This window comes from Pinus tabuliformis, chromosome 1_1 (assembly GCF_031772625.1).
Source record: "Pinus tabuliformis cultivar Carrire ecotype Pingquan chromosome 1_1, CPIR1, whole genome shotgun sequence".
In the NCBI taxonomy this organism is placed as follows: Eukaryota; Viridiplantae; Streptophyta; class Pinopsida; order Pinales; family Pinaceae; genus Pinus; species Pinus tabuliformis.
Genome location: NC_142297.1, coordinates 161869108 through 161887240, shown reverse-complemented (window position 1 = coordinate 161887240; position 18133 = coordinate 161869108). Strand labels below are relative to the sequence as shown.

Sequence of the window (18133 nt, the reverse complement as noted above, 5' to 3'; positions counted from 1 at the left end):
CCAGTCTCCCACAACCTTGGAAGCTTTTGATGGAAGAGCATCCCGTCCTTATGGTATACTCCAACGCTTGCCCATCTCTTTGGAAGGGAAGACGGTCGAAATGGAAGTTGAAGTTGTTGATGCTACTCTTACCTACAACCTCCTTCTCGGATGTAGCTGGATATACGCGATACAAGCTGTAGCTTCATCTTTGTTTCGTGTCATCCGTTTCCCTCATCAAGGGAAGATTGTTACTATAGACCAGCTGTCATTCTTCTCTTCCTCTTCTGAGGGCAATATTCCTTTTGTGGAGCATACCTCCCGATCATCTGAGAGTCTGGGTCACGGGCTTTTCAAAGATCCCGCCCTGATGGGTGTTTTTCCGCTCCCACCTCCTACTGTCGCTTCCGTCAATATGATTACTACTTGTTCTGATTCGTGGATCCTCCCTCCCACCGACCAAGTAGATTCTTGGGGCGACCAGATGCCGTTGAGCCCTGCCGAGCTCAACTATGTCGAAATCATTGCTGCATCGGCTCCCTCTTCTGAACTTGCTCTTTCGAGCAAGGTTCTCCACTCGTTCGCTCCATCCTCAGGGCTTGTAGATGAGACTTCTTCGGACCCTTTAAAAGAAACATTCCCTTCTGACGAAGCCATTATTGAGACTATGTCCCTCGAGGAACCTCCTTGGCATGATTCTCACCATCGTTCCTTGTTTCTACATGCCCATCAGGATATCCTTCCTTGTTTCGAACGGTTTGCTCCTTGTCTCCCATTTCAAATCCTTCAAACACCTATCCAAGTTTACCAAGTGTCCTCTGAAGGAAATATGGCGAACATTACGCAAACCCAGCCCATCGACATCTCTGTGAAACCAGGGGTTGTCGAACATCTTCACATTGGAGTCACTTGTACTCCGGAGGAAATTCAACTTTATTCCAATCTTTTTCGCGAATTTCGTGACGTCTTTGCATGGTCCTATGAAGAAATGCCCGGCATTGATCCTAGCATAGTGGTGCATGAGATAATCACGTACCTAGGTGCTAAGCCTGTTCGTCAACGTTTACGCCCTGTACACCCCAGAAAGGCTGCAGCTATTAAGGCCGAAGTAGAGAAGCTTCTTAAAGCTGGTTTTATTTATCCTATCTCGCTCACAGATTGGGTTTCCAATATCGTACCTGTGGATAAAAAACAAGGTACAATCCGTGTTTGTGTCGATTATCGTGATATTAATCGCGCCTGTCCTAATGATAATTTCCCCACACCATTCATTGATCAAATTATTGACGAGTGTGCCGGAAGCGAAATGTACTCTTTTATGGACGGTTTTTCTGGATATAACCAGATCAATATTGCTCCCGCTGATCAACACAAGACCGCCTTTATCTGTCCATGGGGCACTTTTGCCTATAAGAAGCTCCCTTTCGGTCTCAAAAATGCCGGTGCTACCTTCCAACGTGCAATGTCCTATGCTTTTCATGACATTCGACACATTGTACAGCCATACCTGGATGATCTTCCAGCTCATTCAGCCAAACGTCAGGACCACCCTACTCACCTTCGCGAGATCTTTCTTCGCTGTCGACACTACCGAATTAGACTCAATCCTCACAAATGTGTCTTCTGCGTTGAATCCGGCTGACTTCTCGGGTTTGTCGTCTCCCGAGAGGGCATCCGTTTGGATCCCCTTAAAGTCGAGGCTATAGTGAATCTTCCTCCCCCTGCTTCTTTACAGCAATTGCAAAGCTTGCAGGGTAAAGCAAATTTTCTACGACGTTTCGTTCCAAACTATGCCGAGGTGGCCAAAGGTTTCACACGATTACTAAAGCGAGATGTCCCTTTTCATTGGGATACCATGGCTCAGGAATCTTTTGAGCGTCTCAAGGGTCTCCTTGTTTCTGCTCCATTGCTTCGTCCTCCGAACTATCATCGTGACTACACTCTGTATTTGGCTGCCGCCGACACCACTATCGGCATGGTTCTCGTTCAAGCTGACGATGATGGCACTGAGCATGTTATATATTATCTCAGCCGCAATCTTTTAGATACGGAAACTCGATATGCTTATGTCGAGAAGTTGGCTTTGGCCGTCGTTTGTGCCGTCCAACGTTTCCGTCATTATATTCTGTTGCGCACTACTACCATGATTTCTGATTGCAACCCCATGACGTATATTTTGTCACGCCATTTGCTGGGGGGGAAGTACTCAAAGTGGATTGTCATCCTCCAAGAGTTTGACTTGGAATTTACCACTGCCAAGTCCAAGAAATCCCTTGTCTTTGCTGAGTTACTTTGCTCTTTGCCATCTTCTTCCCCGCCCTCTCACACAGAGGATCACATTCCGGATGATACTTTATTTCTCATCAGCACCCTCGACCCCTGGTACGGGTTATCATTATATATCTGCAGACGTCCTCCTTTCGCCCTGGCGTGTCCAAAGACGCTTGACGAAGGATTCGTCATCAGTCTCAACCATACCGTATCATTGGGGACACACTATATTGCCTCGGCGCCGACTCTGTTCTCCGCCATTGTCTAACTCTCGAGGAAGCTGAGCGTGTCTTGAATGACTGCCACTCTGGTGCCTGTGGTGGTCACATGTCCGGATATGCTACTGCCCAAAAAATCCTCCGTGCTGGCTACTTTTGGCTCTCTATCTTTAAGGATTGCATTCTTGCCGTCCGTTCTTGTCATGAGTGCCAGATATACCAGCGGAAGATGCGAGCGCCTCCCGCTCCATTGCACCCTGTTGTCACCGTCGGACATTTTGCAAAATGGGGCATTGATTATACGACCTGTAAACCTCGCTCGGCTAGGGGGCATGGGTTTATTATCGTTGTCGTCGATTACTTTACTAAATGGGCCGAGGCGATGCCTACATTAACTGAAGACGGTCACACAGCGGCGCAATTTTTATTCAATCATGTTATTTCGCGATTCAGCGTCCCTCAAGCCATCGTCACTGATCACGGGAAGCATTTCCGTAATCATATGATGTCGGAACTAACAACCCAGCTAGGCTTACAGCACGATAGTTCGACTCCATACTACCCTCAGTCTAATGGCCAAGTTGAAGCTATCAATAAGATCTTGGTTACAATGCTTCAGCGTACCGTTGGCATGCATAAGTCTAACTGGCATTTGATGTTGTTCCCTGCCTTGTGGGCCTACCGAACCTCCGTGAAGGACGCCACTGGTTTCACTCCATTTCAGCTAGTTTATGGACTGGAGGCTACCCTTCCATTTGAGTGCGAAATCCCTTCATTAAAATTTGCTGTCGAGCTACTTCCCAACACTACCCCATTAGAAGAACGCCTTCTTTACCTGGAACGGCTAGATGAGACCCGTCGCCTGGCCTCTTTGGCCATCGAAACACAAAAGAAGCGAGTCAAGACTCACTTCGATCAGACTGTACATCCACGTTCTTTTGTTGAGGGAGATTTAGTCCTGCTATACGATCAGGCAAACGATAAGCTAGGAGCAGGAAAGCTCGAGCCTATGTGGTTGGGCCCTTACATTTTCAAGAAAGTTTTGCAAAAAGGGGCCTACGAGCTAATTGATTATGAAGGGAACCCTCTCGGAAAGCCCCGAAACGGGCTGTACTTGAAAAAGTACTATGCATGATGCTTGTACATTTTATTTTGTACATACATGTACTCTAGCAAGTTTGTTGTGTGTATGTGTGTCAGTTTTAAAGGCGTAACTACCACTTATTATGTCTTTCACTTCTTGTGCAGATGTCTGATGCACCTTATGTTGGTTTCGCTGATGGTGCCTGCCGCAGTACTCGCAACTTGTCCTCTGCGGCGTGGGTGATCTATGATCCTCATGGCGAGCTGATAGATTTTCAAGGTGTGTTTGGGTCATACCACTAACAATGTCATCGAATATTGTGCTGTAATCGAGCTACTTGCTGAAGCAATTAATCTCGGCATTCGTGCATTGGTAGTGAACCTGGACTCTCAACTTGTCATCCACCAACTCAACGGGCAATATTCCGTCAGAGACCATCGCATTTTAAGGTTGTATTTACGTGTGAGATTGTTAGAGAGGAACTTTGATTTTATCACATATCAGCATATTCCACGACAATTAAACACATTATCTGATGCATTGGCTAATCATGTATTAGATAGACATTTGCGTAATTTGTAATCAAAACATTATACAAGCAAGCACATGAAAGCACAATAATAAACCATAGGCATATGTATATATATACGTGTGTGTCATAATGTTTGCGCCATGCGTGTTACATAGTCCAAAAAATAATACATATTCATCTCATATGGCCGGAGACAACATGTCTCTCAAAAATATGCAAAAATGAAACCTAGGCGTCAAATCACGATGATGCTCATGATAGCATGTCACCGCTCGCACCAAACGTCTCAACGGACGGTGGACGCGAGTCGATACTCCCACTGTATGCCTCTGGTATGCAAAGGGCACGTCCGCCAGCCTAGCATAGCCCGGAATCCCTTGGGTAAGACCCTCGAGATTCTGCACCAGCAGCTCCTCCCCCCCGGCACCCCTTGCCTGCTGAGGGTCGGCTGCAGGTTGATCTCTACGAGCTATAGGAGACATGCCGGCTGGTCGCTCTGGGCCTAAATCTGCAAGTACATATGATTGTTATCAGAACATACATGTATTAACAAAAAAAAATGAAAATACATAAAACATCAAAAAATGAAGAAATCATACCCAGCTCCTCTTCCCATTCCTCTTCCTCTGGCAGTGGGAGGTCCGGGTCTCCCATGAAGTTAGTTCCCGCGTATGGCCAATCCTCCACTACGATCAGCTGACGATGGAGCCAGATGAAGAACTCGGGCCACCAAGACATCTGCTGGCCCCCTCCTCCTCTGGGCATCAATGCTGCCCAGCGTGCCATCCTAGGCTCCCGTGGCAATGGATCAGCCACTACAGCTCCCTGCATCTGAAAGAGGGGTAATCGTTCCAAGAAGAACGACACCACTATCGAGCCATACCCGAACTGTTTCACTTCTCCGCGCTTACACTTTGTGAGCTGCCTTTTGATGTTGGTAGTCACTGCTGTAGCCCAGTCAAAGATGGTGGGGCTAAGGCATTCTGTCACTAGTAACAGATGATTCTTTCTTGCCTCATGGGGCGTCTATACCCCAGCTGCACGCATGATGGTGAACAATATCACCTTAAGAGCCAAATCTTGGATGGTGGCGATATCCACCTTAGCACAGTTTCTCCCAAACTGTGCCTCTGGACACACTCGGTCCTTCACCTCACCCATCTTCTCTCCGGAAGGCCTGCTTCCGGTCAAAATAGGGCTCGCCCCTCTCCGTGATAGCCCAGTGATGAAATACACGTCAGAGACATCCCGCTCTAAGGTTTGGTCCCGTAAGCGAAATACTTGGTCATCCACATCCCAAGCATGCACTATGAACTGCAATAACTCAGGCTGAGCTCGCAGATAAGGCGTGAGGAAGAACTTCTTGAGTCCACAATCCCTCAGAGCGTTCATGCATCCCTCATCCTCGATGGCCAAGGCATATACAACATCATGTTCACGTTCTTTCCATTCCACCACCATTTTTGCTTGTTTCCTGCACCCACAAGGATGAATAAGTCATTATTAGAACACTGGCAAGCTTACAAACCGAGCAAATTTAAAAAATAATGATGAAATTTAGGGTAAAATTTAGTTCGCGCCAATGGCGCGGCACCTTTGGGTAAATCACCCCATTGGCGCGGATCCGTGCCGGATACCCGCGCCAATGGGGCGCGGCCCTAAATTTCAAATTCCTCCTTGCAGAGGCTCAATCAGCGGACAAAATGCATAAAAAATAAATGGAAATAAAGCCAAAGGAAGCGCCTCTTACCTGGAACTGAAGAAATCTCGAATGGCTACACGGATCGGCTGTAATCACCACTTGAAGTTTGCTCCCAAACGGACCACCACTACTATTCAAGAGGTAAAAAGTAAAAAGTAATTCTAATTTTACATTTTCACCATATTTATAGACTTTTTGAATCATTTTTAGGTTTAAAAAGTTATTTTTTGAATATTTTAATATATTTGTGGAGGAAAATGGATTTTACGATTGCTTCTTGCACAGTGACAGGTCTTTTATGCAACTTCGATGGTGAAACGAGTTATATTTTATACTTTTTCGGACTCTGTAAATACACGAAAAAGTCACTGTGAGGTCCGCTTTCAGCTCTTTTCTGACTGTTTAAAGACGAAAAGATTGCCGAGTTACTCCTCTTGACTCGTTAAACGTTAATAAGAGGCGGTCGTTTTAAGTTCTTTTTGTTGACCGTTAAAACATAAAAAAGATTACTGGGTTTTTGTCGTTTCAGACTCGTTAATGGTTACGAAACGACGTGGTTTTGATCACTTTTTTACTTTTTCAGGGCGAAATCACTATTTATGAAAAGTACTCCTCGATCGTAATGGTCGGGCGGTTCTTTCGAGAATTGTTTTATACTTTTTCGGGCTCGAGAGACACAACTTTACGAAAAAGGACACCCTTGGAGTTTCTTTTTATGTTGTCTTTTCAAACTCTCTAAACATGAAAAGACGCCGAGTTCTTCCTTTGTCAGACTCGTTAAAACTTGATGACATCGGATTCTGTCGAAATGACGCACCTCAAGCATATGCTATCCCCATCAAGCTTGTTAAAAATAATTGGGGTACTCGCCAGAAATGGCGGGAGAAAAAATGGAACCATAATTATTGTCGTGTCGGCAGTATGTCGCTCTTGAACATGGCACTTGTCTGCTTTCGTGTCTGGGTGGGGATATCTCATCTCATTTTTCACTTGCCTCCGTGGATTTGGGTAATCATGTTTGACCTCTCATCTGCTCATTACCTCGTCACCATGACCTCTGATCCATTGATGTCAAATACTGCCAATTCCACTATCGTGCCGCCGATATGTTCAAGAGAAGTTGACCTCTACAGAAAAACAACCCCCTCTGATAGCTCACATAATCCTGATTCACAACATTATCTCTCTGTCTCGTGTCGATGATGTGGGAAACATCATGGCCCACCTTCGATCAAGGTCACTTCCTGTCGACTTCAGCTCATTATCCAGGAAGCTGATCTAGAGACTCCCTTCCGGTGCCTTGGAGCCTGCATGCCTCAATGGCAGGTTCTTCGTGTTCGACGTGAGGTTTTCATCATTGGGCTCCGATCGAATGATTCTACGGGTGTTCGATGCCAGATCACTAATTCGCACGCTGTAGATTGTACCTATAGTACCTTGAGGGCCATTGTCATTATTGGTGGTACCTCTCGCGTCTGTTAACAGTTTTCATTATTGACTGGTAATCAGACAATGTTCATGCATGTTTGACTTCAGCTCATATATTCGCATGCTTGAACTTGTACTTTTGTTCGGGTCGAGATGGAGCGCAAGACCCTGGATTTTGTCTGTTGTAATCCAGGCGTGATTCTTGTTACATGACTCATTCACTGGATGGCTGCGACCATACCTGAGTCTATTCATTGATCCTAACCAGATGGCTGCGCCCATACTATGGATCTAGATTATTATGTACTCTCTTATGGATGGCTGCGACCATACCACATATATCATGTACTTGAGCTATCAGTTGTATCTCTCGATGCAGATTCTCGGCGGCAGCTACATGTGTTCTTGTAAAGCATTTCACCCCTCTCTCTCTCGGGCCTCATGCTTTAGGGGGCATCTGTTACACAGTAATTTGTCACCATTGGTCACCGTCCCTGTTACCCCTTTCCCGTACTTTGGAGGACTCATTCCGGGACCTGTGAGCAGTGACATAACTTAAAAACACTTGCAATATGTTCCCCTAAGTATGGACTTCATGTGCCCTGAAGACACCTCCTGCAGAATATCCCTGATAAGTTCCCTTTTTCCATTAGCGCGGGTCCACAGTGTACTACCCGCGCCAATGAGGGAGATCCTCAAAAGAAGGTGCGCCCATTGGCGCTCTGTCTTAGAGTAACACCCGCGCCAACCAAGTTTGGAAAAGATTTTTAACAAATGCGCGCCCGGATGTTTTTTCCCTTCAAGTCATGAAGTCTTTTGAGGATAAAGCTAATCTTCTAGATGTCGAGATTCATCATCTATCCCTTACATCTATCCACAACGGCTTTTTGGAGATAATGCCAATCCATAATGGGTGTCTTGATTCATTGTATCTTCTTCCGCTTCTCCATCTATAAAAGTATGTCCTCATGCATTTGACAAGCTAGTTTTTGAGTAATAGTGATAACGCTTGTCTTGAGTGATAGTAAGAGTCTTGGAGCATAGGGAGGTTACGCTGCTAGAAGTCTGAGCTGTGTATTCATAATCAAAGAGAGAGAAAGGTCTATTGAAAGACATATGTAGCTGCTCACCTAGCCAGAGGAGAGATTCAACGTCAGAGCTTTGGTTGTATTTTCCTCTGTTGATTATTCATTAATAAACGACTATCGTTATGGTTCCGATCTTATTGTTCATTATGATAATGTTTGATCTATGTCTTTTCTGACCGATATATAGTTGTATTTAGTGGATTTTATGCTTGTATTCGCTTCGTTCTTTGCATGTGCAGGTATCCATTCGCGGAGATCGTGAGGATCGTGACCTGCCGGAGCAAGGGAATGAGAGTATCAACTCGTCTACGACACTAGCGTTGGACTCCAGGTTGGTTCTCATAATCCACTTTCAATTTGCAACTAGGAACTTGCATGGTAGCGTTAATTGATTGTTGCTAGACCCATTTTGGGCTAGTGGGATCGCCTCTGTCCGCAGAGGGGATTTACCTCTCCAACAAGGAGGAAGTTGCACTGAGGAACAAACAAAGGCCAGAAACCTTGGAGAAAACCTAAACCACAAAAGAACAGAGAGAGGGTAGTGCATAGAGGAGAAGTATAGCAATCAAAAGTGATTGAATAATATTAGAAAGAATAGATGCATAAAGAATCATATAGGCAAGTCGGATGAATAAACCAGAACACAGAGGAATTGCATAAAGACGAAGAAGGGAAAGGAGGAAGAAATGAAGTAACCGTGCACAGAAACCGTTGGATCAGTCAGATCAATGGACAAGATTGAGGGAGATAGACGGCTAGGATTAAGTCGCGCAAAATAAAGTCAAGAAATGAAGGGATAAGATTTAGCCACGTGACAGCAAAATAATGGAGTGGTCTACAAAATCGATAAGTAGTATCTCGCATGGTCTCAAAGTGGTAAACAGTATTTTACAAATTGACACGATTAGCTTGAAGGGTTGACACATAGTACATCGATGGGGAAGCAAACCCGCTTATCCCGCGCGCTCTCGACCTATTATGTATCATGCTAGTAACCACACGAGATTACACAATCATCGTTGGATTGAGGTAAATGAAATATACGATGCAGATCGGCCGTGATAGTTTGCGTGTCATACGTCGCGATAGCCGTTGGATCAAATAGGACAGATCGATGATGTTCATTTGGAGCGGCCAAAAGTCAAGTGTTGAAATAAACACGTCAGTTGTGCGACACACGATTGATGGTGATTGGTCAGGTTTGTTGTGGATCAGATGGTAAGAAAATCCATGGGTATAATCTGATTAACATGTGATTAAATAGCTTTCGCTTAAGCCTTTAATTAAGAGCATTAAACCTTGATTTAAGAAGGTTTTACCAAGAAGGAATATTAAAATTCATGTGACATAGTTTGACATGCAATTTTATTTGCATAATGTGGGTAGATACGGCTTAGGCTGCGTCACACACCCTAGGAGCTTAGATAGGGGGGAAGAGTAGGGTTAGTGTTCTTGATCAACGATGCTCTCTATAGATCAACAACATATCATCGTGCTCATATCTGGTAATCGCCATGTCTCAATAACGTAAGTCTCATGTTCATTGAGGACATGAAGTCAAATATCATTTTAGATCAAAAATATATATATCGCAAAAAGGATATCATAGTCATCCTCCCTCTCAAGGAGGTGTAAACTACAAGCCTAAACTTGTCATGTACAACAACATTGTCTCAATATATGAAGGCATCTCAATCCCAGCTATATTTTGTATTCTCTGCAAATCATATCTACTCAGTATTATCACAATGTATCCATGTCATATCCAGAACTTTCTCAAACATCTCTATAAAACGTTTCTTCATCCTGACTCATAGCTAGCCACGTTAGCAACCTCATACTCAGCCTTTGTCTTGCTTATAGCTATGAACCTATCATATCATGGTGGATCTCGTACAAAGGTATCACCTAGATGCATTCATCAATAATAATCTAAAACATCATTAGTACGTCTATGCAATCACATATCACAGGAAGAATGTCTTAATCCAAAAATTGTTCCTTCCATGCAAATATCTTAAAGGGTTCTTGGTAGAAACTCTATGTGTATGAGGCGGCTCAATCATGAATCGATAAGGTTATGTACAACATATATGTATACAGACCGGTGTTTAATCAAAACATCAATGCTTCACTCAATTGTTGGTTGCCAAGTTGAGTTCAACAATATCTCTTCACAACTTCTTGAAATTCAATTAGATTGTCCAAGGATTTTCATTTCAACTTTCCAACACTTCTGCAATAGATTCATAATATATATTTTCTTTTCCAAACTTCAGAAACCAATTCAGTATGTCGTGATTCATTATTTCGAGCTTTAAAAGTCATCTCTCTCTTACTTAGATCATCAAAGGCTCATTACCTGTCAATAGTAGTCCGTCAGCATATAAAACCGAAAACAAAATCAAGATCATACCTTGGAACACTCCTGAAGTAGAGGTTTGGATCAACACATCATATTGGCTTCAACAAATAACTGTCAATGCAGACACATCAAAATCAAGGAGCTTTCTTCATGCAATGCTTTTTGCAAATATAACACTTTACCAAACCACCATGCGCTACCTTACATAAATCAATATTGTGTAATCAAATTGATGAGGCTCATCAATAGGTAAACTATATGGGTCACAATGCCACTCTCCAACTTATTAAATCATCTTTTCTGACATTTATTTACAAATTTTATTATATTTTGGTTAGTGAGAAGAGTAAAAGTGAGTTACTATGTCCTTGGCCTAATGTGTGTTAAATGCAGAAAATTGGAGCAGTTTTGAGTTGACTTGAGTGCAGGGACTCAAAGTAGACAAGCAAGAGAGATTATAGGAAGTGGTCTCCCTCCTTAACTCCTAATATCATTCAAATATTCTCCCACTCTATCTTATTAGCTCGATGTCACTAGAAGACAAGAAAGCCGAGTTCATTGGCAGTGAAGCTAGTGCTAGTCAAGGAAAAGTTATTCTCGAGTTAGGGAGCCAAGAATCCTTATTTTATAGGGAGCTATTGGTAGCTCCATTTTTGTATAAATAATCAAGCTAAGGGAATCATTAGGATTCAAAGTTTTATTGTAGCCAAGAAGCCATTAAGCTGAAGTAAATTTGATTGTTATTGTTATGAAATATTTGAGCTTTTTCTGATAATGAGAAATTCTATTTTGATCCAGCACTGAGTTGACTCAGAGGACTAAATCTCTTGGGTTATGGCCCAACCCTAGCAGCAAAACTTCCTCTCCTTCGTATCTATATACTTAGCCTAGAATGTTGATTTACTGCCGAAGTTTATTTCTGTTTCGATTTAGCTTAGAAAGTTGAATAAGTTATTTCTTATCCATGCTCTCATTAGCTTAAAGAGTAGATTAGTGTTACAGTCTAGTGAAGGAAAATATACAAGAAAATCTTGTGACAGTGACCCCTATCCCATCTCCCTTACGAGATCATGATTAGGGGGCCCCACTCTCACACCCCAAAACCAGAGTTTGTCCTTTATTCATTACCTAGGTTAAGTTTCATTCTTTGTTAGATAATTGTTTATGACTCTTTGGAAATATTTGCAGTTTTTAGTTTGCTTCTTGAGATTGTCGAAGCTTAGAAGGTAGTCTATTACACAGATCTAGTCTTTAACAACAGTTAAATCAGTGTTTCTAAATTCAACTCATCTTTTCCATGTTTACATGAAATAATTTGTAAATGAAAAGAGAAACAAGGTTTATTGCGAGAATTGTTGATCTGCAAGAAGGGACACCTCCAACCAACTCCACCTAAGTCTTCTCCACCTTCTGTTGAAGCACAGCAGCCCATTCTCCGAACCTTTGTTTTCGAGCCACCGTGAGCAAGCTGTCTTGGGCAGATCTGAATTTCTTGAAGTGTTGGTCTTGGCCTTGGGTGATGTTCACCTCCCCTACACCTTACACAACTATCATGCACCTTTCCAGCACTTCATCTCACCATTATTTCCTTTCAAATCCTCTCAGCGAACTTCCTGTAGCAGTACATGACATCCTGTAGCAGTTTCCTGTAGAAAACCTATAATTGCCTATTTTGACCCTGTTTTGACCTAAAATGGTAGTATAGCCTAGTGTAGGAGTAGGTTAACCCCTCAGCTTGGACTCCATGAACAGAAGTGCCACCTAGACCAACCTTTTCATTCCTTTCCCTCCTGCAAGATTAGATAGCATTAGATTTTATATTTCTGAATTTAGCAATTAGGACTTTTATCTATTCTGCAAGTGTGAATGAGATAATTAAATGCATGCATGTTTGGATTTTGAAATGATAGAATAACTTCCTATTTTCAAGCAGTTATGGTAGATAGATGATCAATGGAAAGGTTAGCATAGTTTCCTACCTACAAGTGATTTGTGTAATTTCATAGCTAGATGATTTATGTCATATCATAGCATTTACAAGTTAGCAACTTTCATTTCCTGAATTAACAAGAATTTACTTTTCCTGCACTAGAACTAGTTTTACACTCCACTATCAGTAGCTAGACTCCCTTTAGTCCAATAGAGGAATGGTCTAGAACCCTAATGACCAAGTGCCCCAGTCGAGAAATGACATGAGTTGAATGATGCATCTGATGTGTATATAGCACTATCACCTCCAAGTTTGTACGAAACCACAAGTTGATAAAGTAAAGCTGGTAGCCCTAGGAGTTGCAACATGCTTGCTGCAATACTGAGGCTCATGAAAAATCAAATAAGTCACATTTTAGATGCTAGATCAAAATTAATGTCAAACTCATCAATATCACTGTATCAGATCATTTAGACTAGTCGATACGTAGAGCTCTCCAAGTCACAACTTCATCTATTATCATGCCAACAAGTTGTCATTTAATTATCAAACCATTCTTCATCAACTCATCCTCGTGATCATAATATAAGTCACTAGATGAAAATGCATATACTAAGAATAAGTCACGCAAGTTCCATCCATTTATTGTGAGATTACTCCACACTGAATCAGATATGATTATGTTTCAACTAATGACTCAAAACTAATGATTTCAACACAGAACATTTATTTAATACCAATATAAGTCACTAAAAGTCATTATTCCCATATAGCATTACAAATTATGAATCGTAAAATCAAATCATTCGTCATAAGGTCATATCCAAATTTTTTTATCACAGTGGGATCTATATCCCAAAACATATCTCAATAATCAAGCCAAACTTTTAAATCATTATCAAGCATCACGTGAGAATTCCAAATATTGCTTATCTATATCAATTAGCCAAACCCTTGCCATTGTTATCAAATATTGTCATACACGAGCCTCAATTGTTAAATCATAATGACATATTGATATGCATATCCCAGTCACCTAAAAAAACAAGTTTAGTCAACATATTCACATTATAGTAAGTCAAACATTCAAACTTCCCTACTCATAGAACTTTCTATTGTCTGCTCCATGTCTGTAGGATTGATATCCTCCAAGTGTATTTCTGATTTTATGCATAAAGCTTCACTCTTCTATCCTATAGGCATAGTCATACCCATACACCTTCCTCCGAGCGGTCGGGAGGCTACAATGGCACACTTGAGCTTCCATCCATGCAATTAAGTCTTAAAGTAAAGGAAAACTCTCTCTTCTCAGGTCAGAACTTTACTGTAGATCAACAATATAAGATATTTGTCTATTCATGCCCATAAATTATAGTTCAGCCGTAAAGAATATAATAGGCATAACGATCTTATGTAGAGATTCTCCCTTTGAAAGGGAATCCAGATTCAAGTCATCAATTTGTCTATAACACTGTTATGCATCAACAAATTTGTTATATCATAAAGTCAAACTAGGGTTAGTGTGAGATAGCTAAATAGGAGTATAATTCAAAAATCATGATCAAAACATTACTTCTTTCTCAATCAAGCTAAGGCATTCAATCTTACAATATGCCATAGTTACTAGGAACATCAAAACATAACCACAGTCAACAAAGGATCCTAAATATCAATCTCATTATTACACTTCTATCATCATGGCTACAATGCGTTTTACAAACAATATCAATAGTGTCAAGTTACCATCTACTAGAATCAAGGTGCTAGCCTTCTTTATGGGATCAAGATATTCAAAATGATAGATGTTATTTGAACATCAAGTACACCACTATATCACAAATCAATATTAGGAAGCTTCATAGAATCAAGAAGTTCATCATGTCTAAAAGGTAAGATACTTGTTTACTATCAAGTCCACCATTTCATTATAAGAACCATGAATCCAAATCACTTTCATATATATGAGCCATTTTTGAAGGGGACATTCTTATGAAACCTTAGGGCTTATCGTTGTAACATAACATTGGAATCCATACCTTGTGGTATTCAGATACCTGTGAACCTTCTTATTTGGGATAGGAAACTTGTAGAACTTTGTTACCTTTACTAGCTCCTTTCTTCCTACATTAACCACGATCCTCAAGAAGGATCTACTTATCACAAGTCATCAAGAGGTTAGAAGAATACAAATACTCAAATATACATATAGAAAGTATAAGTAATAACAAAAACAATAATTAGATCCATAAGTCAAAAGTAAAGATATAAAGGAGCATCATAAGTCACAAAGTACATATCTTCAATAAGAGGTGATCATCTCCCTTTTGAACCAGCCTTTAAGAGCCACCATTGTCCATAGTCCACTTGATGACTTCAATATATGTCCATAATGTTATCAACAACCAAGCCTAATCGAAACTATCCCATCTAGGGCTTCATCAATTCTGACACAAGTGCTTGAGCATCTTCACATTGACCCTGCTAGAGTTTCTAGATTTCATGTCTCAAATAATTGACATAAACCGGGGTTTCTGTCAAAGCCTTCTAATATCCTTCAAACCCTAATACACAAATTTCCTAGGGTTTCCTTCAAACGCTAGAATTATTTCAGGTCTCCACCATTCTCTCTTGCATCCATCAATGGTGTCATCATATGGGTGATCTCCATGACTTTTTTCGACCCAGCTCTGATACCATTTTAATTTTTCTGAGGGTTATATTGTTCTTTGCTTTGATAATTGCATTTCTTCATAAACACATTAAGTTCAGCCCATAACATCATAAAATTATTCATATTTACATCATTATTCAGTAGCATATGCAGCTATATATAAAGAAAAATATCACCATAATCAATGCAACGTCAAATAAGGGACCAATAGAAGAAAAACATTCATACATAGAGAGACTAGGATTGCTCAGAGACGAGGGAAGAATCCACTATGGGAAAACCATTTCAAATTCTTCTTCTTATTAGATTATCATCAAATGGTTCAGTGAAATACAATACAATGATCCATACCTTCATCCATACAAGTGTCCAACTAAAACATGTACACAATGAACATGAAATGAACCCAGCAATGCTTATACTCAAAATTTTGATTCTAAAACCTGTAATGAAATGTCCCTGTGTGCGTTCAACTCCCAAACACTGTGGTCACTAAGAGAAATCTTCAGACAACTGAAATTCCATCATTTAGGTCTCCGTCGCACAGAGGAGGAGTCATAAGTGCGACTCGGAAGCTTCTAGTCCCTCACTGGAGCCTACAAGTGAGCGACTGCAGTCTGCAACTGAGATTTTTGAAACTCTATATGTTGGTCACATAGAGGACGAGTTTTGTGTTTGATTGGGATTCTTAGGTTGCGCAGATGAGCCTAGTAGTGAGCGACTGCAATCAAGATCTCTCTATCATGTGCGTGTGACTAAGGCCCAAAATCCTAAAACAGAAACGTGAGCTTGAGACCTTACAATTTCATCTTTAGGAAAACCTGTTCCTCTGCTGATGAGAATCAAACCTGTTTGAGACAAAAACCAAGATATAGTAGTGTATCATGATGATGTAGAGGTCAATTGTATTTATAGTCTTTCAAGGGTGTCTAATTTTCTTTAGGGTCGACCTTATCAAATATGCACATGTGGGCTTTTCTTCATAAGTACACTTTCCCTTATCAGATATGAGTGATATTTAGCTCCATTTTAATCCTATAAAAAAGAGGAATTCAATGCAATCCTCATATTTATCAAGTGAGATGTCTAAAGTGTAATTTGACTACAGTTGCATATTTTAACACTTATTTTTGCATCTCGAGCCAATACACATGCCTTTGTAAGTTGGCCTGTGTCTACCCTACACCAAAGTGCCCTACAACCTTGGATGTGTGAGCCTCACTAATAAGATAGAATCACTCGCCTTTATGAAGACATAACTTATCTATCATGTAGAGTAACACGTCCTAGAGATGGAAACATACGATGTTGTCTCCATCATGCACATGACTTTGACTCTGCAACTATCGAAAAACCTCCTTGAATTCCTCCTCTTTTGAATATGCCTCTCTTTACGCATCAGAGTTCCCAAAGTTGTGGTCTTTGATGTGGGTGGCCTTGAAAGCATTCCAACCAAAATTTTTGGGTTGCCCTTCTTATACTTGATCACTAAATGAAATTGTGTAGAAACCCCATCCACTTGTAATGCCTATCCTATTGTAGGTACTTTGGGCCTGCAAGTATTCTAGTAGTTAGTGATCTGTTTGGATTACTATCTCCTTCCCATCAAACAATGCTTCCACTTCTCCTGACGACTTCACTAGGGGAGCAATACCATACCATGTGCATTCATATTGGTGGATATATATTAAGGAAATAATGACATAATATATTGAGCATATAAGGGGGTAAGCAATTTTTATATTGGAAGGTACAAAAAATGGGGCTCAAAGTTAATGAAAAAATATAAAGGGGTATAAAAAATGTTAATTAAAAAATGAATACCTACAATATCTAGTGAAAGTAGGGCTTTTTCAAATTAGGAAGGTGTATTGGGTTTGTGTTGGTAGGGGGTTAAATAATGTGCTTTTTAGAGGTATTTTCCAATATGTAGTTAACTTAAGAGTATTGTTTAGTATTCTAGGAATGCACATGATCTATCATACGTTCATTGCCCTAGTGCCACTTATTCGGAGCTTTCACCAAGGCATAGAGCTCCTTGTCATAGGTAGGGTAGTTAATAATTTCCCCATGAAATACTTCGGAATGGTATCATATAAGCCACCATTTGTGCATCAAGATTTCTCCCATAGCATACCAAATTGCATTTGTCTCCACTTCAAAGCATTGCTACAAGTTCGATGATGCCAAAACTACCAGTTGACTGATCTTATTTAGTTCCTCAAAGGCCATCTAATGACCCTTTCCTGACAAGAAACTCTTGCCATTTGTTGTTATCACGTGTAGTGATCCTACTACCACTAAAAATGAGGGTATGAATTTCCTCAAGTAGTGTGTTGTGTCAATGAAACTCCTAACCTCAAAAACAATAGTAGGCACTTGCCATTTTGTGATGTCATCCATCTTGACAGGATCTATTTCCAGCTCTCCTCCACCTATCACATACCCTAGATAATCCAGATACTATTGTGTAAACTCACGTGTATTGAGATTTCTTAACAACGGGTGCTTCTTTAATGTCTACAACACGTGTGTCAAATGTGAGATGTGCTCCTCTCAGGTATCATTGTATACCAATCTATAATCCAAATGGATAATAACAAATGACTCTATAAAATGTTGCATTATATCATTCATTAACTTCATCAAGATAGTTAGTGCATTGCATAGGCTAAAAAGCATGGCTAGCCACTAATACAAACCTTGCTTAGTTTTGAAGGCGGTCTTTTAGGTATCAACATCTTTGACTCAAACCTAGTGATATCTAGACATTAAGTACAACATGGTGAAGTATTTTTCTTGCTACAAGTAATATATTAGACCATCTATTTTGGGTAGGGGATGCCTATTCTTGAGTTTAATTAT

At 40.8% G+C, this 18133-nt stretch overlaps 1 pseudogene; it reads right to left on the bottom strand.

Moving 5' to 3' along the window:
* Positions 1-18133, bottom strand: part of LOC149212083 (MADS-box protein SOC1-like) — a 263852-nt pseudogene that overhangs the window by 188692 nt on the left and 57027 nt on the right.